This window comes from Anolis carolinensis, chromosome 1 (genome assembly GCF_035594765.1).
Source record: "Anolis carolinensis isolate JA03-04 chromosome 1, rAnoCar3.1.pri, whole genome shotgun sequence".
Lineage (NCBI taxonomy): Eukaryota > Metazoa > Chordata > Lepidosauria > Squamata > Dactyloidae > Anolis > Anolis carolinensis.
In genome coordinates, this window is record NC_085841.1 from 9,933,544 (window position 1) to 9,957,855 (window position 24,312).

At 45.1% G+C, this 24,312-nt stretch overlaps 1 long non-coding RNA gene across 1 annotated transcript; it reads left to right on the top strand.

The window, feature by feature from the left end:
• Positions 1-690: 690 nt before the first annotated feature.
• On the top strand, positions 691-22,615 carry LOC134296122 (uncharacterized). The gene is made up of 5 exons (XR_010002694.1): positions 691-2,047; positions 6,500-6,670; positions 16,079-16,137; positions 18,341-18,468; positions 20,443-22,615. It is a non-coding gene; the product is annotated as an uncharacterized LOC134296122 (long non-coding RNA).
• The last annotated feature ends 1,697 nt before the right edge of the window (positions 22,616-24,312 follow it).

Here is a 24,312-nt window from a genome sequence, read left to right on the forward strand (position 1 = left end):
AATGTAGATGTTTTATTAGGGACCAAAGTTGTTAACCATCTGCACAAGTCACCAACTACAAATAGCCAATATCTTTTGCTGTGACTCTCCACTAAACCCCTCAGAAGGACTTATAATTTATTTTTTTATTATTTATTTACAGTATTTATATTCTGCCCTTCTCACCCCGAAGGGGACTCAGGACGGATCACATTACACATTCAATGCCCTAACATAGAACAAAGACAGAGACAAACACGGGGCTCCGAGCTGGCCTCGAACTCATGACCTCCTGGTCAGAGTGATTCATTGCAGCTGGCTGCAGCTGGTTGCTCAACAGCCTGCGCCACAGGCCGGCCCGGCTATGAGGTATTTGCTACAATACCTCATAGCCAAATGAAGACCAATGATATTTTCCATGAGAATCTTGGAGAAGTCTCAATGGCTATTGTCATCATTAGGCCTCCGGTGGCCTAGGCGATAAAAGCCTTGTGACTTGAAGGTTGGGTTGCTGACCTGAAGGCTGCCAGGTTCGAATCCCACCCGGGGAGAGCACGGATGAGCTCCCTCTATCAGCTCCAGCTCCATGCAACCAACTCCGGTTGCTCCTGACACGGAAAAAAGTCATCATTTTGCATCTGGTTGTGGGAATGGCTCACGGAGGGGCTATCGCGGAGATTGGAAGAAAATCCTCCGAAAAAATCATTATCAGGTAGACTTATACTTGATGGGTCACCAGGAGAATGCCAGTCTCCATGGCCAAGCACTGGTGGCTTGCCTTTCCTCCCTGGCTTGTTGCTCACAAATGTTTGCCTTTGAAGATTTAGACATGAAAGGCCTTATATCATGAATCTAAAACAAACAGAAACCATGATAGTGTGTGTGAGAGAGAGGCAGGGTGAGAGGGAGGGAAGTGCGCTGCCCAACCTCTGAAGTTTCACGGTTTCCCATCACAATTATATATCAGCGCTGGGATAGAGAGCTCAGGGCCAAACAGTTCTGGCAGACGTTCAACACTTTCCATGCCTGTAATCTGTCACGACCCAGGCAGCAGAGCACCAATAACCATACGCAGAGGCCAGAATCTATCTAATATCTTTATTAAGGAAATATATAAAGTTAATAAAAGCAAGCGTATGAATTAGTCCAGGAGTAGACCTTTCAGGAAAGGTCAAAATTAGTCCAAAGAAACAATGTCCAATATGAAATATTAAGGTCCAAAGTTGTAATCCAATAACCAAAACACTCACTTGCCAAGCAAGTGAGGGGAGATGACAAGGTCCTTTAGTCCATGAACTTGAGCAAGGCTAGGAAATAACTTGATTCTTGGAACACAAGGCTTGATTCAAGGCAACAAGGAAACGAGGAGCAAGAATAGGATCCGTGGAATTACTTGGCGAGGTCCGGAAAACAAGGCAAGATCCGGAGAGTAAAACAAGGCTGGAAACGAAGGCTTGAAATCGGGAACAAGGCTTGAAACAGGAACGAGGCTTGGAAACGGAGTAGCTGTCCACACACGCTACTCCGGTAGCTGACGAATTGACTCCGCAAGATCCCTTTGTGGGTAAAACACCTAAATAGGGTCCCGTTTTCCCGCCAAAGAGCAGTTCTCTGGAGAACCAGAAACGAAAGCTATTCTCTGAGTCCAGATGTGTGACTCCTTAAAGTTTCACATGGAAAGCAGACTTAATCAGCTGAATGCTTAGCAGCTATCCTCGCACTCCTGCGAGAGGCCGCTTGAACTCCCCTCTGTTGTTTACAAAACTCATGGCGAGAAAACGTAGGAGATTTAGGTTCAGGACTTGTTTGACAGACTTCTGGAAGACAAATCTCTTGCAGGTGCAAGGTTTCCAAATCTGGCTGGGAAAGTTCCAATTCTGACTGAAACGGTGAAAAACCCAAGTTTTCCTCTTCATCTAGCACAACAGTGCCAGGAACGGGACTACATGGCCCATGACTCATCACATAATCCTGGAAAAGAAAAAGAAAAAGAAGAAGAAGAAAAAGGAGGACACTCAGGTGCCTGACCTGTTCTTCTGGACTCTGCTCAATCAGATTCCAGCCTCAGGTAAAATACTCTATTTATCTGAAAGCATTGCTTGGTTGGGCAGGTGGGTGGGTGGGAGGCGAGGAGGGGAGGGGCTCCTGGCTGGTGTGTGGTTTTGCTCATGGATTTTGATATTGCAGTCACAGACCAGGAGTCTTCTCCTTTTCCTTCTCTTCCTCTTTCTCCTCCTCCTGGACCTGAGCCATATAAGTTATTTCTTTGACTACACTTTGCAGAATCCTCTAACCAGCAATGTCTGCTACAGGTTTGACTACTGAAGTTCCCTTCAATAAGGGAGTGGCGGGATGATGACAACATTTTATGTGCACAGAAAACAATACCGTGACACCAAAATACTAATCCCTTTACGAAATATACTTCCCCCCCCCTATACGAATCCCAAGTGTAAATGTAGTCCAGAACAAGTTTGAAGCTGTGAATACTCATCCAAAGCTGACATTTTGATGATATGTTCCTGAATAGCAGAAAGGGGTTGGACTAGATGGCCCTTGGGGTCTCTTCCAACTCCATAACAACCACGACAAAAGTTTTAAAACTAAGGATTGCTCCCTATGTATTGTCAAAGGCTTCCATGCCTGGAATCACTGGGTTGCTCTGAGTTTTTTGAAACTGTATGGCCATGTTCCTGTAGCATTTTCTACTGACGTTTCGCCTGCATCTGTGGCTAATGCCATCTTCAGAGGTTCTGTTGCCAGTGAAGAAAGTGTAGTGTATATATACCCATGGAAGAATGTCCAGAGTGGGAGAAAGTACCCTTGTCTGTGGTTGTTGCAATTAGCTAGCTTGAATTGGCATTGGAGTAGCCATGAAGTTTGCAACGTCAATCACTGAAGGTATCTGCATCAAAGCAGCCTGGTGTCTGTTGCCTGGAGACATCCTCTGTTTTGGATGTGTTAACTGGTCCTTGATTGCTTGTTGTCTGGCCATACAGCCTGAAAAACTCACAGCAACCCATTGTTCCCTATGCTTTCTTCAATTTCCTGATATTCCCCCGGCTGGTGCAATGGGTTAAACCCTTGTGCCAGCAGGACTGCTGACTGACAGGTCAGCAGTTTGAATCCAGGGAGAACGGTTGAGCTCCCTCCTGTCAGCTCCAGCTCCTCATGCGGGGACATGAGAGAAGACTCCCACAAGGATGGTAAAATATCAAACATTTGGGTGTCCCCTGGGCAACATCCTTGCAGATGGCCAATTCTCTCACACCAAAAACATCAAAACATCTGGGCATCTCCTGGGCAAGGTCCTTGCAGATGGCCAATTCTCTCACACCAAAAAATCAAAACATCTGGGCATCTCCTGGGCAACGTCCTTGCAGATGGCCAATTCTCTCACACCAAAAACATCAAAACATCTGGGCATCTCCTGGGCAACATCCTTGCAGATGGCCAGTTCTCTCACACCAAAAACATCAAAACATCTGGGCATCTCCTGGGCAACGTCCTTGGAGACGGCCAATTCTCTCACACCAGAAGCGACTTGCAGTTTCTCAAGTCACTCCTGACACACACAAAAAAACCCTCCATTCGTATTCCCTCTGTTCTGAATTCATATGTTTGCCCTGGATTCATTAAAAAGACTTTTAAGGGTTAAAAAAACTTATTTTGTGAAAGACAGTAAATTTCTCATTGAGCCAAGAATAAGACTGATCAAGAAAAATAGAAAAGGTAAAATTGAAGGGGCTGTCCAGTTGTCTCAATATTAGATTTCACTGCATTTAGGAAATCACACAGTGTTCTAAAAGTGGCTCCTTGACCCTTGCCTTCTCTCAGGGACAGAAGAGTTTCCTGACCTCTCAGTGATCAAAGTCTCGGATGCCTCGCGTAACTGAATCATCGGCTTCGGCTGAAGCATTTTGCTGGACAAATGCAGTCTTCCGAGGCATTGGCAGCATCTCGGCGAGTAAAGGGGACAGCTGGCCCCGGGGGAGACAGTGGGACGAGGAATGAGCAGTGAAGGGTGACCTGCCTGGAGTTCAGCTAGCCAGCCAGCCAGCAAGCTGGGTGGGCGGCCGCAGCGCCCCTGGCATTCAGAGGGCACATTTGTCTACAACCGCCGTGCACGGAGATGGCGTGGCCTTTTCTTCTTCCAATGCGAGTGGCTGAAGAGACACAGCACAGGATGGGTTGCTGTAGAATCACAGAATTGTAGAATCACAGAGTTGGAAGAGGTCACAAGAGCCATGCACTCCATGGTTGGAATCACTAGGTTGCTGTGAGTTTTTCAAGCTGTATGGCCATGTTCCAGTAGCATTCTCTCCTGACATTTCACCTGCATCTGTGGCTAATGCCATCTTCAGCGAAGCAAGTGGAGTGTATATATACCTATGGAGGAATGTCCAGTGTGGGAGGAAGAACCCTTGTCTGTGAATGCTGCAATTAGCAAGCTTGAATTAGCATTTGAGTAGCCATGAAGTTTGCAAAATCTATCAGTGGGGGTATGCATCGAAATAGCCTGGTATCTGTTGCCTGGAGGCATCCTCTGTTTGGGATGTGTTAAGGGCTGGGCTATGGCGCAGCTGGCTAAGTAATCATGAGTTCGAAGCCCGGGTCAGGTTAAGCCCCCGACCATTAATTAGCCCAGCTTGCTGTTTACCTAAGCAGCCCGAAAGACGGTTGCATCTGTCAAGTAGGAAATTTAGGTACACTTTATGCGGGGAGACTAATTTAACTAATTTATAACACCATAAAACTGCCAGCAACACATGGAAAGGAATGAGGAAGTGCAGCACTTGGTGTCACTCATGGATGATGAAGCAAGAACTCCTCTTGTGGTCAGAATCGAGCATATCCTCATGAAGCTGGAAAATGTTAAAATGGCCTCTGTGTGTGTCTATACTGTATGTTGTTTGTCTGATGGCATTGAATGTTTACCATATATTTGTTCATTGTAATCCGTCCTGAGTCCCCTTCGGGGTGAGAAGGGCAAAATATAAATACTGAAATAAATAAATAAATAAATAAACCCCATTGTGCCGTGTAGAAACACACAATCCAAGCCCACCCCACTGATGGCCTCCCAGCTTCTGCTTCGAAACCTCCAGAGAAGGAGACTCCAACATCTTCTGAGCATATTCCACTGCTGAACATCTCTTACTGTGAGGAGGTTCTTTGTAATGTTTAGGTAGAATCTCCCTTCCTGTCATTTGAATGCATTGCTCCGTGTCTGAGTCACCAGAGCAGCAGAAAACAAGCTTCCTCATCCTTTCAAATATTTAAACATGGCTATCATGTCTCCTCTCAGTGTTCTTTTCTCCAAGATAAACATACAAGGCTCCCTCGGCTGTTCTTCATAGGACTTGGCTTCCAAACCTTTGGTCATTTTCCTTGCTCTCCTCTAAACACTTTCCAGCATGTCCATGTCCGTCTTGAATGGCGGTGCCCAGAACTGGACACAAGGTTATTCCAGGTGAGGTTTGACCAAAGCAGAATAGAAGGAACTATGACTTGCGTTGATCCTAACACTATACTCCTATTGATTTTGTTGTTATTTGTTCAGTCACTTCCGACTCTTAGCAACCCCATGGACCAGCCCAGGCCAGAGCTCCCTGTCGGCCGTTGCCATCCTCAGCTCCTTCAAGGTCAAGCCGGTCACTTCAAGGATAGCATCCATCCATCTTGCCCTTGGTCGGCCTCTCTTTCTTTTTCCTTCCGTTTTCCCCAGCATCATTATCTTCTCCAAGCTTTCCTGTCTTCTCATGATGTGGCCAAAGTACTTCATCTTTGCCTCTAAACTCCTATTGATGCCGCCAAAATCAGATTGGCTTTTTCGTTTGCTACATCACACTGTTGTCTCATGTTCAGCTTATGGTCTACTTAGACTCCTAAATTCCTTTTACATGGGCTGTTTTCAAGGCACGGTGAATATCTTTCCATGGCATTCGAGTGGGTCAGACAAAATGCTTATCTTATGTACGGTATTGCCAACAACAACCTGGCAAGGTAGGGTGTGATTATTATTATTTTTTCCATTTTAAGGGATGTGGGACGTGAGATGTTAGTCAGCCAGGCTTTGAATTAAAAACAAAAATATGCTGTTTTAGCAAAACAGGAGGAGCCCCCAGTGGCTCAATGGGTTAAACCCTTGTGCTGGCAAGACTGCTGACTTGAAGGTTGGGCTGCTGACCTGAAGGTTGCCGGTTCAAATCTGGGGAGAGTATGGATGAGCTCTCTCTGTCAGCTCCAGCTTCCCATGTGGGGATATGAGAGAAGCCTTCCACAAGGATGGTAAAACATCAAAAACATCCGGGCATCCCCTGGGCAATGTTCTTGCAGACAGCCAATTCTCTCACACCAGAAGTGATTTGCAGTTTCTCAAGTTGCTCCTGACATGAAAAAAGCAAAAATATGACATCAAGTAAGACCTCCATGACTGAGTAATCCTGCGTGCATTATGTGTTCTGTTTGTATATCCTTTGCATATTATGTATTGTGCAACTTATACTCTGCATTTCAGGTGTGCCGTTTGATGTACAGTAGTTGTATATTGTTCACTGGAGAATGTGAAGACAAGAAATAAAGTAAGAAGAAGGAAATAGGAAACTCAAGGATAAATAGCCAAAACTGTCTGTACTGCCAGCATCTTCCCATGATGAAAATGCCAATACAAGCCACTGGATAAGAGAAGGTGGGCATTTATTTTTGCAACAGAAGTCTTTTAGCGGCCTAAATGAAGAATATCTCTTTGGTTCCCAGGCCACGTAACAACAGGTTCATGTATATGTGCATTTCTTACAGCCTCGCATCAAAACTCAAAGAAGGATTCTCATCACCACAGCCTGCGGGATCTCTTCTGTAAAAAATGAAAAATGAATGAATTATTTTATGTGTCGATAGAGCGCCAGGCATTGATCGATGCAAAAAAGCAGCAATGCGATTCTTCCCGCTCCCCGGCGCTACGAGAGAGTCAGGTTGGGTCGGCAGCTCGGCCTGGCCGGGATTCCACATTATTTCCCCCTCTCCCCATACTCCACCCCACCCTCCCTCCATGGCTGGGCTTCCAGAATGACTCTCTGACAGCCAGCCATTAATTACTATCATCCGCGCCTAATTCATTCATCCCTTTCTCTTCTCATGCAGAGGGACAGCTAGGGCTGAGGGCACTCAGGAAATGCAGGCATGGTTCCATATTCTTTATGCAGAGTGCGCCGCCTGCTACTTTGTTGGGTCGCACTGGCTTTAATTGAATTGGCTTGCCAATAAAGCCGCTGTCATTCAGTAAGTGGAGTGTTGTACTACTCATGCCACAGCTGCTGCATACATCCAGACATTTCCTGAAGGCGAGCCAACCGGCCACTCTCCCAAGTCGCCTGTTGTTTCCTCTCCCTCCTCCTCCTCTTCCATAATTGATCCATACGTTTGAAAAGAAGAACAAGAATCATGCTGGATCACACCAAAGGCTCATCTAAGCCCAGATTCCTGTTTGCACTATGGCTGGTCTGATGCCCATGGGACACCACCAGCAAGGCACAAGTCCATTTCATGTGTCTCCTCCTCTTTTTTCAAAACATATTCATAGATAGAGTGATTTTGGATCAGACCAAGGGCTTATCTAACCTGGCATCCTGTTTGTACCATGGCTGATCTGATGCTCACGGGAAGCTACCAGCAGGACACATGTGTCTTCTCTTGCTTTTCCATAATGGATCCATAAATAGGAAGAGAAGAGTGAGACTGGATCAATTCAAAGGCCTATCTAGAACTGAAACTTGCTTGTGCAATGGCTAATCTGATCCCCAGCAGGACACAAATCCACAATACGTGTCTTCTCTTCCTTTTCCATAACAGATTCATAAATAGGAAGAAGAGAGTGAGGCTGAATCAGACTAAATATGTATCTATTTATTTATTTTATTTACAGTATTTATATTCCGCCCTTCTCAGCCCGAAGGGGACTCAGGGCAGATCACATTGCACACATATAAGGCAAACATTCAATGCCATATAACATAGAACAGAGACAGACGCAGAGGCAATTGAAACCTTCTCCAGCTTCCAGCTTCCTAAGGGTATGCTTGATTCCTGCCACAGGGGAGCAGCTGCTTCATCATCCACTGCGACGGCAACTTCCTCATTCCAATGGTGGCTGGGTGATTTTTATGGTGTCGTAAATTAGCCTCCCCACATATAAGTGGTACCTAAATTTCCTACTTAATAGATGCAACTATCTTTCAGGTTGCTTAGGTCAACAACGAGCAGGGGCTATATTTTTATTTTAATTGTTGGGTGCTCACCCCAACATGGGCTGGCTTCGAACTCATGACCTCTTGGTCAGAGTGATTTATTGCAGCTGGTTGCTAACCAGCCTGCGCCACAGCCCGGCCAGCATTTATACAGTAACCAAATTAATTCCCATTGGAGGTCACCAGAAAAATATTGGGGGAAAAGGTCAAATATGGGATTTTTTTTTATTTATTTATTTATTCATTTATTTATTTACAGCATTTATATTCCGCCCTTCCCACCCCGAAGGGGACTCAGGGCGGATCACATTACAAATATAGGAAAACATTCAATGCCTTTTAACATAGAACAAAGACAAGACAAACATAGGCTCCGAGCGGGCCTCGAACTCATGACCTCCTGGTCAGAGTGATTCATTGCAGCTGGTTGCAGCTGGCTTGCTCTCCAGCCTGTGCCACAGCCCGTGTTAGGATTCCTGACGAGAAGACTCCAAGTGGATGAGCATTTTCACATTTTGGAACATATTCTGCATAAAAATGCACAAGAGTTATTTTGCACAGAAAGTGGCCTTTTCCTCTCAGAAAATATGTTTTCTGCACAGAAAACGGTATTTTCTGCACAGAAAATAACATAGGATTCATTTTTGCACAGAAAAAATCCTTGCCTTCTAAAAGTGTACACTTTTCTTATTACAGTTCTTGTACGCTTGTTGCAGTGAGGATAAAAAGGGTAAAATGATTCATCCTTGCCCGTAAGAATGAAATTTGCAGAGATTTACATCTCTCGGCAGAATACCAGTGTATGTGGTGCTGTGTGCGTGTGTGCCTTCAAATCATCTGTTGACTTTTGGTGACCTATGAATTTCATAGGCTTTTCTCTACACAAGAAATATTCAGAGTGTCTTAGCCAGTTTCCTCCTCTGAAATAGAGCCCACAGCACCTGGTGTTCATTGACATTCTACCAGTCAAGTGCTAACCAGTGCTGACCCTGCTTATCTTCCAGAATTAGACAGGATCTGGAACCTTTAAGGTGCTTAGGGCCTTTAGCCATCCTGATGGGTAGCCATGAATGGCTCTGTCTGCAATGATTTGCTTTTAAAAAACTGAGTTGGCAACCATCACAAGGTCTCATGGTTGTGATTTGTGTTGAATGTAATTCCCACATATAGGACATGTTTAACTATGTCCTATATGACCGCTTCCCTTTCTGTCTTGATTGCTGAGGATATCCCGGTGTGTTAGGGCAACATAACATGACTGCAGGGAATACATATTCTCATTAACAACTACTTTTAGCCATCCACATTCGTGGGTTTAACTTTTGCAAATTTAGTTATTAGATTAATCTGTTCTCTCTAAGAAGCACTATGTCCTCCAGAGTGACCAGCTTTTAGCAGAGGTTGACCATACAGTTGCTTTGGGAGACCTAGATTTCTAGACAGGTTAGGTTAAAAAATTACAGTCTTAAATTCATGTTTTTCCCACTTCTGTGGGGCTCCTATGTCTGTAACCCACATGTGAGATCTATAGGAGTCCAGCCTGTAGTTTAGGTGCAAACGTTGCATTGCCATCCTGGTGCAATTTTGTTCCTGCCCTGTGCCAGTATCACAATTAAAAAGCAACATCCCTTCAATGTAATAAAATTAAAGAGCAACAACGCAATCAGACAGGCACGGCATTCAACACAAATCACAACCATAAAGGCAGGAGACATCGATCAAGCCAACAAATCAATTTACTTGACAAAAGCCCGAGGAAGCAGGAAAGGTTTTGCTTGGCACCTAAGGAATAATAGGAAGGCTTCGGGTTATTTTTCCTCGAGAGGAAACAGTGTGACAATCAGTAGCTGTAAATCCAGCTTCCCTCTCAGTATAGTGTAAATATGCAATGGCACTACTACACAGCCCCTTGCAGAATAGCAACACTACCCAACTCATGTCAATCACTGAGTGCCATTGTGCAACTAGCATCACATTGCTACCTGCACAACTTCATTTCCTCTGTTGTTAGCTGTGTTTGCTTCATCCTAGTGTGACTTATGCTTGTGTGGATCAGACAACCATAGACTTGTTGAGTCAGAATTTCTCAATGTGGTAGCCCCAAAATCACAGATTCATATAGTTGGAAGAGACTCCAAGGGACATCCAGTACAATCCCCTTCTGCCATGCAGGGGTACAGTCAAATCACTCCTGCCAGACAGCCATCCAGCCTCTGTTTAATGAAAATAGGAGATTCCACCACACTCTTAGGAAGCATATTCCACAGCCAAACAGTTCTTACCAGCAGAACATTCTTCCTAATATTCAGGTGGAATCTCTCTCTCCTTTTTTGCAGTTTGAACCCTTTGCTCCATGTTCTAGTCTCTGGATCAGCAGAAAACCAGTCTGCTTTCTCTTCCATAGAACATCCTTTTAAATATTACAAAATGGCTATGGTGTTACCTTTTCATGTACTCTTCTCTGAGTGAAACCAGCTTCCTAAGATGTTTCTCATAAGTTATGGCTTCCAAACTTTTCATCATTTTGGTCACTCTCCTCTGGACACATTGCACCTTATATATATCTTTCCTGAACGATGGTGCCCAAAAGTGGACACTGTAGTATAGATGTTGCCTGACCAAAGTAGAATAGAGGGGTGCTATTATTTCCCTTGATCTAGACATAGAATCATATAATCATAGAGTTAGAAGAGACCTCATGGGCCATCCAGTCCAACCCCTTGTCAAGAAGCAGAAAAATCACCTTCAAAGCACCCCCGACAGATGATAGTCCTATTGATGTCACTTTGAATTGCATTGGCTTTTTTATGCTGTTGCATCATGTTTCTGATTCATAATCAGCTCATGGGTCTCTTGACCCATGCCAGCCCTTTAGCAATTGGTTGCTAAGTTTCCTAGCAGTTGCTTCAGAACAGAAGGAAAGAATTCTGCAACAATTCAATAGTGCAAATGCAATGGTGCACTGGGGAAGAAAATACTAGTCAGATACCATGTCAGATACCCTGAAAAGAACCATCCGAAGTTATCCAAGCTGCTGCAGGAGGTGCCTCCCCATTTGCTGAAGGACCAGGAACAATGTTATGCTTCTATCATGAGTGAATCAACTACCGTGTACATTGATCTCATGTACAAGTTGAAGACATGTTTAAGGGCCATAATTGTGAATTTTGATATGACCCATGGATAAAGTTGAGGCTTATTCTACAGAGAGGAGAAAACACATATACAGGGAACGCTGTGGATGTAAAATACCTGGATTTCAGTAAGGCCTTCAACAAAGTCCCCCACGACCTTCTGGCAAACAAACTAGTAAAATGTGGGCTAGACAAAACTACGGTTAGGTGGATCTGTAATTGGCTAAGTGAACAAACCCAAAGGGTGCTCACCAATGCATCGTCTTCATCATAGAAAGAAGTGACAAGTGGAGTGCCGCAGGGCTCCGTCCTGGGACCGGTTCTGTTCAACCTCTTTATTAACGACTTAGACGAAGGGTTAGAAGGCACGATCATCAAGTTTGCAGACGACACAAAACTGGGAGGGATAGCTAACACTCCAGAAGACAGGAGCAGAATTCAAAATGATCTTGGGAGACAGGGCCGGCCCCACTCATGCGGCAGCTGACGCCGCCGCCTCGGGCGCAGGCCCGGGGGGGCGCCGTCAGGCTGGGCGGGAGGCGGGGCACCGCCCTGACGGTGCCCCGCCTCCCGCCCAGTGCGCCCTGGCCCGTCTGGCCTGCTAGAAAAGGCCAGACGGGCGAGCGGGAGTAGCGTGGGAGGCGGGGCCAGCTCTGACGCCGCTCCCCCCCCCCCGCCCAGCGTGCCTTGGCCCTGCCTCCCACGCAGCGTGGGAGGCGGGGCCAAGGCACGCTGGGCGGGGGGGGGGGGAGCGGCGTCAGAGCTGGCCCCGCCTCCCACGCTACTCCCGCTCGCCCGTCTGGCCTTTTGTAGCAGGCCAGACTCAGCGGAGGTTTCTCCAGGCCGCGATTGCGGCCTGGAGGAACCTCCGCTGAGTCTGGCCTGCTACAAAAGGCCAGACGGGCGAGCGGGGGTAGCGTGGGAGGCGGGGCCAACTCTGGCCCCGCCCCCCCGCCCAGCGTGCCCTGGCCCCGCCTCCCACGCTGCGTGGGAGGCGGGGCCAGGGCACGGGGGGCGGGGCCAACTCTGGCCCCGCCCCCTCACTATTCGCCCTGGCCCCGCCTCCCACGCAGCGTGGGAGGCGGGGCCAGGGCACGCTGGGCGGGGCCAGGGCGCCGGTGGCGGGGGCGCTTTTCAGCACCCCCGCTTTACATCAAAAAATATCTCCGGCCGGCCCTGTTGGGAGACTAGAGAGATGGGCCGAAACTAACAAAATGAAGTTCAACAGCGACAAATGCAAGATACTTCACTTTGGCAGAAAAAATTGAATGCAAACATACAGAATGGCTCGACAGTAATACGTGTGAAAAAGACCTTGGAGTCCTTGTGGACAACAAGTTAAACATGAGCCAACAATGTGATGCGGCTGCTAAAAAAGCCAATGGGATTCTGGCCTGCATAAATAGGGGAATAGCGTCTAGATCCAGGGAAGTCATGCTCCCCCTCTATTCTGCCTTGGTCAGACCACACTTGGAATAATGTGTCCAATTCTGGGCACTGCAATTGAAAGGAGATGTTGACAAGCTGGAAAGTGTCCAGAGGAGGGCAACTAAAATGATCAAGGGTCTGGAGAACACGCCCTATGAGGAGCGGCTTAAAGAGCTAGGCATGTTTAGCCTGCAGAAGAGAAGGCTGAGAGGAGACATGATAGCCATGTACAAATACGTGAGAGGAAGTCATAGGGAGGAGGGAGCAAGCTTGTTTTCTGCTGCCCTGCAGACTAGGACACGGAACAATGGCTTCAAACTACAGGAAAGGAGATTCCACCTGAACATCAGGAAGAACTTCCTCACAGTGTGAGCTGTTTGGCACTGGAACTCTCTGCTCCAGAGTGTGGTGGAGGTTTCTTCTTGGGAGGCTTTTGAGCAGAGGCTGGATGGCCATCTGTCGGGGGTGCTTTGAATGCGATTTCCTACTTCTTGGCAGGGGGTTGGACTGGATGGCCCATGAGGTCTCTTCCAACTCTACTATTCTATGAGTCTATGATTGTACCATGCCCTGGGTGCCAGAGGCCACTGCTGGCCTTCCCCTTCCCAGGCATTTAAACAGGTCAGAAGTGTCATCCTAGCAGAGTTAGTAGAGTAAATGATGCTTCTTCTCTTAGGATGAACTAAGATCTTGTTTTCTACCATTCTACTTGGAGAAGAGGATGGTTCCTTTTTTTTAAATAAGAGTTAAGGAAAAGGACATAGACTGACTCACAGATAAGTCAACCCAGTGTTTTTGGGTTGATTTTTTGACTATGTTTTCTAGACTTAAACATGAGTACATCTTCAAGCGGATTAATCTTCTGCTTGATCTTCCAGCCAAAGACATAGTCCACAAATTAGCAAACAGAAAAGCCACCTCTCCCTCTTTTCTGAACGAATGCATCTCGAAGGCAAGAGGGGTGGGTTCTGCCCTTGGCAATGATGCATTGAAAAGGCCTGGAATGGAATTTGTCGGAGTAGAGGGATTGGGTGTCCAGCCAGACGGTGTGTTTTTTCAATTAAGAGACCGGCTCTGACCCCTTTGCTACTCCGTCCTGGCTCTAATAGAATATCATTGTTTCTCATTGCAAAAATAAATACCAACGATGACAGTTAATACATTTCGTTAGCCTGGGAGCTTAAAGATCTCATTAAGAAGTCAAGCAGCGTTGACGAAACGAGGCAACATTAGAGGCACGCATTTGTTATCCGGCCCGAGAAGCTGTTTGGATGGCAAGATCCGAACTTTTCCGCCACAGTTTTCTAAAATGTTAGTGAGGTGGGGTTGCCGGGCGGGAGGGGGGAGGCTGGCTTGATTTATGAGCCCTGTAAAGTGATAGCAAGACTGGAGCAAAAAGATCTGAGGAAGTACGGCAGCCTTCTGCATTTTAATGCATGGCGAGAGGAACTGGATAGGTACTGAGGCACAAAGAGATGAAGTAAGAGCAAGGAGCCAGTTCTACCATGAGCCAGGTAGCAGATTTGGGTGTTATGAATGGGCAGTAAATTGTTGGGTATTTAACTGATTATTTCACAGCCTGAGATGGGGAGATTATTGCCAGGAACATGGAATTTATTTTGGTCACTTGTGCCATAATACCTTTTGCATAAGCAAGGAGTGTCATTCCCATACTCTCCATAATTTCACAGATAAAACTGGGACAGAGATGGCTGAACCACACCAGAGTCAGGTCAAGATGGGAAAAGTTATCTATAAGAAAGAACACATGAAGTGGGAGAGGCTGCAGCAGTTTGCTTTTTGCTGCGTCTACTGGAAAGGGCAAGATGCTGCTCCTTCCTCCTCTTTCCCTTCTCCTGAATTAATTGAGTGCACTTTGAACTCAATCTGCACCAAATGAAGTAAGAATGAAGAGGGAAAGTGGGAAGAGGAACAGCAGCTGGAAACATGGGATTAATTGGGACCATCCCTGCCAAATAGGAAAGGCGTTATTTCTTGTAGTAAGCAAAAGTCTTAGACGAGTGGTTCACAACCTTCCTAATGTTGCAACCCATTAATACAGTTCTTCATGACGTGGTGACCCTCAACCATAAAATTATTTTCATTGCTACTACATAACTGTAATTTTGCTACTGTTATGAATCGTAATGTAAATATCAGATATGCATTATGTATTTTCATTCACTGGACCAAATACCCGATGCACCCAATTTTGTTGGGTGGAGTTGGGGTTGATTTTGTCATTTGGGAGCTGTAGCTGCTGGGATTTATAGTTCACCTACAATCAAAGAGTATTCTGAACTCCACCAATGATGGAATTGAACCAGACTTGACACACACAACTCCCATGACCACTGGAAATACTGGAAAGGTTTAGTTGGCATTGATCTTGAGTTTTGGAGTTGTAGTTCATCTATATCCAGAGAACACTGTGGACTCAAACAATGATGGATCTGGACCAAACTTGGTACAAATACTCAAAATGCTCAAATCTTGAAGAGAAGGACAGGAGGAGAGATCTTCAGCCTTCTCTGCCAAAGGGGTTCCTAAGACACATATAGAGTTTCGTGCCAATTGTACAATGTGACCATTGCTTTGAAAGGCATAGTATAGTAGCCAAGCTATTCAATGGTGGACTATGCTGCCTGGGAGTGTGGTGGAGTCTCCTTCTCTGCAAGTTTTCGAGCAGAGGCTGGATGGCCATCTGTCAGAAGTGCTTTAATTGGATGTTCCTGCCTGTTATAATGGGATTGGACTGGATGGCCCTTGTGGTCTCTTCCAGCTCTGTGATTCTACAGTTCAAATGTTCAGGTGAATGCACAACAAAATGCAAAGCTGAAAAATAGAACCACCAATTTCAGCAGATGCATATGGAAATAACGTCTGCTTGCCCATACAGATATGTCAGAATTTGAGTCTGATTTCACCAATGGTTCTCAACTTGGGGTCTCCAGGTGTTTTGGCCTGAAACTCCCCAAAATCCCAGCCAGTTTACCAGCTGTTAGGATTTCTGGCAGTTGAAAGCCAAAACATTTGGGGACCCACAGGTTGAGAATCACTGGATTATACAGTTGTACCACATGAGCAGCTTTGTTTCTGTGAATTTGAACTGAGTATGGAAGTTGCACATTTGTCTTAAAAGCCTAATTGTTGCCATCAGAAAAATCATGCATATGTTGTTCTAGTTAGCAACCTTTGCATACCTATATTCATTAACTGTTAGGGTGCATGATTGTAGTTTCCTGGTTTCTTTCCTTTTAAACTTCCTTTCTTTTTCTGCTTCACTCTAAGGTGCGGTCATTTTTCTTCTTTGCTTTCTCAACTCTACTAGACTGTATACACAAGAGATTGTAAGTAATGCTGCTTTCTGTTTATTTACTTTCTCTACTAAACCCTGTGGACTGGTTGTTGTTCAGCTTCCGCCTTGCCCATTTGTTTACTATGCTTAAGAGACCCACTACTATCTCTCACATTTCCTATTACAATGCATAAGATACCAATAGAATTCTAGTTCTTTTCCTAAAGAAGCTGTGAAGCACAGACAATTCATGGAGCCTTCAATAAATTTCCTTTGGTGTGTTTTTATCGGCTCTGCCACCTGGACTCTGCCAGTTATGATCCTCGGCATGACCTGGTTATGTATTGGCAGAAACAGGTCCAACTTTCATACAATTAGTTTGAAATTCACCTGGATGAGACATGCTAAATCGAGATGGTTATCACTTAAGAGAAGCTGATCCATAAAAACCCATTGTGTTGCTCCCACAGTTCCTGATACGGAGTGTGGGCAAAAGTAACCACGCCTTGTTTATTCCATTTGATGTGTCAAAGCTTCTGCCAGTTAGCCTTCTTCAAGTCTCTGCTAGCTAAACTCTCAATCTAGGGGTAATTATCTGCGTAGGAGGTAGAAAAGCCCCAAGGCTCCTGGGATACTCAGCTCCCATTGCATTTTCACATTCTTGTTGTTTGTAGTAGCACTGAAACTCGTATGTGTGTGAGTGTGTTTGTAAAACAAAACAAAAAGAACGACCAAGAAAAACAAAATAAACTTTGAGAGCTCTGAGAGAAACAGAAGTGAAATGCTGATGTGCAGTTTTGAAATTGCATGAGAGGAAAGGCTTTTTTTTTATTGCCAGTGACTTCACTCTTATTGGAACAATGCAAAAACCACACCTACTGGGTGATAGTTAGACTAAGGTTTAGGGGTATCACGAGGCTGGGCTTCCATCTCGCCAATCATAGAATCTGAGCCATGTGACTCTAGATTATAAAAAAGCCCAATCAATCAATCGATCAACACATCATATTTCAAGATAACTCAAAAGTTGGATTCTGATATTTGCATGCAGGTGTTTCATGGTCCAAGTACAGGAATGAGTCTCTTTCCCACTCCGGGGTGTGGTGCCTCCGATCCCGTCTTGTGCTATGGGCTACCCCTGCAGTCATGGGAAATGGAAATGTGTCAATTAAGCAAAAAGTTTGAGAATGAGATGGAGGTGAAATTGGGCCAGACTTGCAGGGCTGGGGAGGAGTAGGAACAAGTTTATTTGAGCTATGAAGCTGCAGTTGTTTCCATATTTACCTGGGAGTCAGTTCTGTACAATACGCTGGGCTAAATCCTATTGTCAGCTCCAAACAGATTAGAGCCATTGAATCAATAGGATTTAATTATGTGTTGACTCACCATTCAATAATTGACTCAATGGGTCTACTCTATTTGGGACTAATGAATGGGATATCAGCTATTGTGATGTTCTTCCATGGTTATGGTTCATTCCCTCCCTCCTGGGTCATAAAAAAATCATAGAATCATAGAATCATAGAATAGTAGAGTTGGAAGAGACCTCATGGGCCATCCAGTCCAACCCCCTGCAAGAAGCAGGAAAATCGCATTCAAAGCACCCCCGACAGATGGCCATCCAGCCTCTGCTTAAAAGCCTCCAAAGAAGGAGCCTCCACCACTGTCCGGGGCAGAGAGTTCCACTGCTGAAGAGCTCTCACAGTCAGGAAGTTCTTCCTGATGTTCAGGTGGAATCTCCTTTCCTGGTGATAAAAGAACTAAAATTAGAAGGAGAAAGATATAGAGTTATAGAGTTCGGCTATATAACCCATTGAGTCCAATCCATCAGTCAATGCAGGAATTCCAGTTAGAACATCCCCACTAGATAGATGTTAAGCCTTCTTTTGAAGACGTCAAGAGAAGGAGATCCCATTTCTTCTCTAGATAATGGATTCCATTGCCAAACCACTTCATCAAAGAAGTTACTTCTAATGTTTAATTGAAATCTACTCTCCTATAATTTCAAACCATTAGACCAAGGCCTATAGGCTTGCCCCATTCTCTCTATGACAGCCCTTGAGATATTGAAAGACTGCAACCCTGTCACCCTGGGGCCTTCTCTTCACCAAAATGAACATGCCCAGATCCATTCGCCTTTCCTCATACGTTTGTTTTGTTCTCTATTTCAAGGTAACTCTTATTATCCTTGTTATTCTTCTCTTAACTTGCCCTTATTTGTCTATAATAGTGGTTCTAAAACTTTGGTCCTCCAGGTGTTATGCGTTTCATCTACCAGAATTGCTGACTGCTGACCAAGCTGCCTGGGACTTCTGGGAACATGTGGAGGACCAAAAGTTGGGAGCCACAATTGAGATGACCAGAAGTGAACACAACGTTCTAGGTGAGGTCCAATTAGTGAAAAATATAGTGGGACTATTATTTCCTTTGTCTTGAAACTATGGCTTGTTAATGTAGGCCCACAAATATAGGGCTCCTTTACCACCTTGGTCACTGTCTTCTGGATGCATTCCACTTACCAATACTCGATCTATGGTGCTCAGAGCTGGACACAGTATTCCAGCTGAAGTCTGATCAGAGCAGATTAAAATGGTTCAACAGTTATTTCCAATTCACTATGGCTGTCAGCTTAAACATAAATAGGATAGTTTGACTAAGAGACTTTGGGACAGTTGGAAAGTTAAGGGAAGTGCTACTTGCTTGATCTTCCCCAGAGAAGCTTGATAATAGGCAAGACACCATCAGTCTTGTTCACCATAATTTGGAAAGAACTTGAAAGCCACAACAAGCAAACCAAAGATAAGTACAGGCAGTCCCCAAGTTACAAGTTTTGTAGGTTTGTTCTTAGGTTGAATTTGCATGTAAACCAGAACAGGTACAAGTCTAACTCCAGCCATACACACACAAACACACACACACACACGTGTGCGCGCATTGGATAGCACAGAGAAGGGTTAGCACCCTGTGGTGTGTGTTTTGCTATCTGTGCCCCTGTTCAGAAGATTTCACCTCACTTTCTGTCCCTGTGATGATTGGATTTTGAAAAAATTGGCTTATTGTAGAAACAAGGATTGGTAATGAAGCTTCAGTGGAGACACCTTTTCCCTATAATTGTTGTGGTAATCTCTGAGCGGTTAGACTCAATTTAACCCTCTCTGGGGGAGATTCCACCAAAAAGCAGCAGAGTAGCAAAAGCAAAAGCTTTCAAATGCAACAGTTACTTACACGGGGTGAGCAAGAGAAGCCTTTGACCATTTAGGATTGCAATGGACTGCAGAGTCTCAATAAAAGTTGAAAAAAAGTATTTATTCAGGTAAAAAGAACTCCATTGTAGATAGAAAGGCTTGGGAGCTGTCTAGTCTACTCTAGACTGGTTTCTAAGGAAAAAAAAGAAAGGAAAAATAACAAACATCTAAATAGTCACATCTTGCCAGGAGAGATGGCGTGTTGTTAGCTAGAAGAACAAAGGGAGAAGAGAGAACCGAAATGGTTCCAACCTCATGGTCCAGTTTATTGGGGCCATAAAAGACATTCTGACCAATGAGAAGTTAGTGTCCCTAAAGATTCACATTTCAACTAACTTCAAAGTAAGGGATGTGATGTACACAGGATAGAGTGAAACACACTAAAGCCTGTCTAGGCATGCTTTGGAAACAGGGAAAGGATTCCCTCAATCTAACTCTATCATCTATCTAACTACATCTAGACTTGAGTAGTCCAGGATGATTCCCAACAATAATAACTTTCAGGAGTGAATTTCCTTCCAAGGAGTAGATTTCTCTCACTTCCTGTTCTCTCCACTGTTAATTATGTGTACTTTATAAGTTGGATGTTTGGAACTTGGGGCCTGCCTGTACAAAGCTTCTTCCGAGTTTGGCCATACTCATCCAAACAATCATTGAATTATTGTGTCTAGGCCCAGCAGCTTATGGAAGGCTATCCTTCCACCCCAAATGCCACCTCAAATTTCCTCCCTCCTAAATTCCACTACCCATAGAAGGAAAGAAGAAGAGGCAGGAACAACTCCATCATGCATCAGAAGCAGATGAAAGGGCCTCCTTCCACCCCAACTGCCACTGCCCTAGTCTCTGAGGGAGAGAAGAGCAGCCAGAACTTGTTTTACTTAATCCCTTCCACAATTGCCAGGCTCGGTTTGTAAGTCTGAGGGGCAGGGAAACACGGAATCATAAGCTGTTCCAGGAGGTCTTTTGTCTAAATGGCAAAATATAAATAAAGAATTAAATGAATAAATACATACAGTCAAGCACCAACATTCATGGGTTTGACTTGTGCAGATTTGATTATTCATGAATTTGATGAAAATATTCATTCTTGCTTTTGAACTTTGGTGCTGGAGGAAAATCCTGAGAGTGCCTTGGACTGCAAGAAGATCCAACCAGTCCATCATCCAGGAAATAATGCCCGGCTGCTCACTGGAGGGAAGGATACTAGAGGCAAAGAAGAAGTATTTTGGCCACATCATGAGAAGACAGGAAAACTTGGAAAAGATCATGATGCTGGGGAAAATGGAAGGAAAAAGGAAGAGAGGCCGACCAAGGGCAAGATGGATGGATGGTATCCTTAAAGTAACTGGCTTGACTTTGAAGGAACTGGGGGCAGTGACGGTCGATAGGGAGCTCTGGCATGGACTGGTCCATGATGTCACGAAGAATTGGAAACGACTGAACTAATAAAGAAGACATTCATTCTTGGAATTTCTAGCACCTCCAGTGCAGTTCTAAGATCCGTATCCACTGGAGGTTGCCCATAGAGTCATGCTGGCAGACCTAGAGATTGCTAGAAAGAAAGCCTCTTTAGAGCCTCCTTCTTAAGGTACATAGTCATCTAGAGATTTTAATAGCTTTTTCCACATTCATGAGGCTCTGAGCCCCTAACTGCAGCCAATGTGGAGGTCTGACAATAACTGCCTTTGACTGAGGCATATTTTGGCCCATCTAACCCAGTAATGAGGACACTGACTGCTCAGAGTTTCAGGCAGAGATGGCCAACAATTGAACCTGGGACCCTCTTCATGGAAAATCTGTACTCCACATCTGCACTTGATGGGATGTGCTTGCTGCTTGGGAATCTCTCTGCCTCGAGCAACTGCTCCTTTGACAATTAAGTTTCTGGCTGTAATTAGGCACCTAGTTCGAGGTTGTGACTGAAGGCCAGGCCCTGGGAAAGGAGTGGTGTGAAAGCGGCAGTAGTGCCGGGAGGCACTTTGACTCATAGAGGCCCCTTGTGAGTCATACAAGCCCTTGCTCCAAGGGGTGAACAAAGGCACAGCTATGCTACTGTGGCTGTCTCACATTTAGCTAACCTGGCGGGTTAGGAGATCAAGCCCTGTCCACTTTCCAGAGCTTGGGACATGATTTTTTAAAAAAGAAATGTAGCCCCATTATTCACATTCTCATTCCAACAGTTGGCACTGGTTGCTGTTTGTTTGAAGTGCAACCCACGGCTTTCATTTCTTGTTGCTTTTTCAGAACCTTACTCAAACATACACACAACAATCATAGGTCACTCAAGCCTGGTATTCCACTACAATTGCATTATCATTGATAGAGGATACATACTGGATAGAGCACCTTTCCTATTGCACCTCTATTTATTAAGGAGCCTCCGGTGGCCTAGGGGATAAAAGCCTTGTGACTTGAAGGTTGGGTTGCTGACCTGAAGGCGGCCAGGTTCGAATCCTACCCGGGGAGAGCGCGGATGAGCTCCCTCTATCAGCTCCAGCTCCATGCGGGGACATGAGAGAAACCTCCCACAAGGATGGTAAAACATTAAAACATCCGGGCATCCCCTGGGCAACGTCCTTGCAGACAGCCAATTCTCTCACTCCAGAAGCAACTCTGGTTGCTCCTGACATGAAAAACAAAAACAAAAAACCCCTCTATTTATTCATGCAATTGTGCCATTTGCAATAGTTTTTAGCCTTCTCTGACAAATAGTGCCAGAGCCTTACCAAACTACAGGTTTCATGACACCATGGTATAGATCCATGGCAGTCAAAGTGGTGTCAAACTGCACGGCTGTGGCGCAGGCTGGTTAGCAGCCAGCTGCAATAAATCATTATGACCAAGAGGTCATGAGTTCGAGGCTAGCCCGTGTCGGAGTGAGCACCCGACAATTAAAATAAATAAATAAAAATAGCCCTACTCGTTGTTGACCTAAGCAACCCGAAAGACAGTTGCATCTGTCAAGTAGAAAAAATTAGGACCGCTTATGCGGGGAGGCTAATTTAACTGATTTACAACACAGGATGAGGAAGTACTCCATCAAAAAAGAACTCCTCGTCACAGTGGATGATTAAGCAGCATCTCCTCCTGTGGCCGGAATCGAGCATACCCTCACAAAGCCAGAAGCTGGGAAGTTAAATAGCCTCTGTGTCTGTCTGTCTCTGTGTTGTTTGTCTAATGGCATTGTATGTTTGCCATGTATGTACATTGTGATCCGCCCTGAGTCCCCTTCGGGGGTGAGACGGGCAGAATATAAATACTGGAAATAAATAAATAAATAAATAAATAAATAAATAAATGCACCCTAGGACTATGGAAATTTGGGTTTGGTTTTCTGCTCAGCCATGGAAACCCACTGTGTGTCCTTGGGCAAATCACACACTTTCAGCCCCAGAAAAAAACTCTCGTCTTAGAATCGCAATAAGTCATCAACATTGTGAAGGCATGTAACAACAACAACAAGGTAGAAACAACAATAGTATTTGTAAAGTAACTGGAACAAGTTATTTATTACACAAAAGATTAACATTACCCTCATTGCCCCGAATACTCTTGACAACGTATGCTGATGTAATCAGAATTTACACCATTGTAACCCTCATCTGTGATGGGTTGGCCTTGAGGTCACCATAAGTCAGAAACAACTTGAAGGCGCACAACATAAATCATTTTGGCACTATTGTATAGGGAGGCATCCAGTATCATCTTATGCAATGTATCCCTGAAGCTGTGCAGTGACAGCTAGATTATGACCAGGAGTAGCTGCTCCCTTACTTAAGTGGCTACTGATTGGCTTTGGAGATGCAGAGAGGAGCTACCTTGGATTGCCATATTTCTGGACCTTCAGATAACTATGTTTAGCTAACATACAGCCTGGAAACTACACAACACTCCAGTACTGTGTAAGCGTTTGACAATACTGTTTTGCAGGTTCAAATCCCCGGACCGGAATGAGCGCCCGCTGTTAGCCCCAGCTCCTGCCAACCTAGCAGTTCGAAAACATGCAAATGTGAGTAGATCAATAGGTACCGCTCCGGCGGGAAGGTAACGGCGCTCCATACAGTCATGACCTTGGAGGTGTCTATGGACAACGCCGGCTCTTTGGCTTAGAAATGGAGATGAGCACCAACCCCCAGAGTCGGTCACGACTGGACTTAACGTCAGGGGAAAACCTTTACCTTTTATGTTGCCATAGCTTGAGAACAGACTTTGCAAACCGGGCTAAACCAAAACTTTATTTGACTTTGATCAATGAGCTGACAGAATGTGATTGCAATTTGCAAAGTACAGACAACCCTCCACATTTTCAAGTTGGATCCATTGTTCATCCTTAGAACCAGAGCAATGTGAAGCACTGTAAGATTTATATCACGAGTCTGTAGGATATGGGCAACCTTCGGTCCTCCAGGTTTTTTGGACTTCAACTCCCACAATTCCTAACAGCCTACCGGCTGTTAGGAATTGTGGGAGTTGAAGTCCAAAAAACCTGGAGGGCCCAAGTTTGCTCATGCCTTCTACAAACCATATGTATCAAAATCCATGCTGTTGGTTTCTTGGCTTTGCTTTCACGAAGAGGGAACAGGGTCACCCAGGGTAAGTAGGACCTTCATCTCCTGGGATTTTGGAGGAATTGGCAGGTATGTGGCTGCTGATGGGCCCATTTCACATAAAAGCAGACAGATTACCCAACCTGGGAGACACTCGATAGCCCAAAGCTGCCGAAGGCAAAGAAAGGAGGTGATGTCATCGTAATTTTTTCTCAACGCCTCTCAAGCAATCTTCCTTTGAAGGGAAAGTCCCCCAGAAGCACATTAAGAAACAAGCAAACATACTTGGAATTCAAATTAAAGCGGGAGGGCCTGACCTGAGGGCCTCATGTGAGAATTAAACCGTATCAGCACAGAGTGATTTGGCAGTGACCACAGGTTCAGATCTGATGCATGGTGCCGCCAGACTGGCGAAGCGGAAGGCCTAATGGAGAC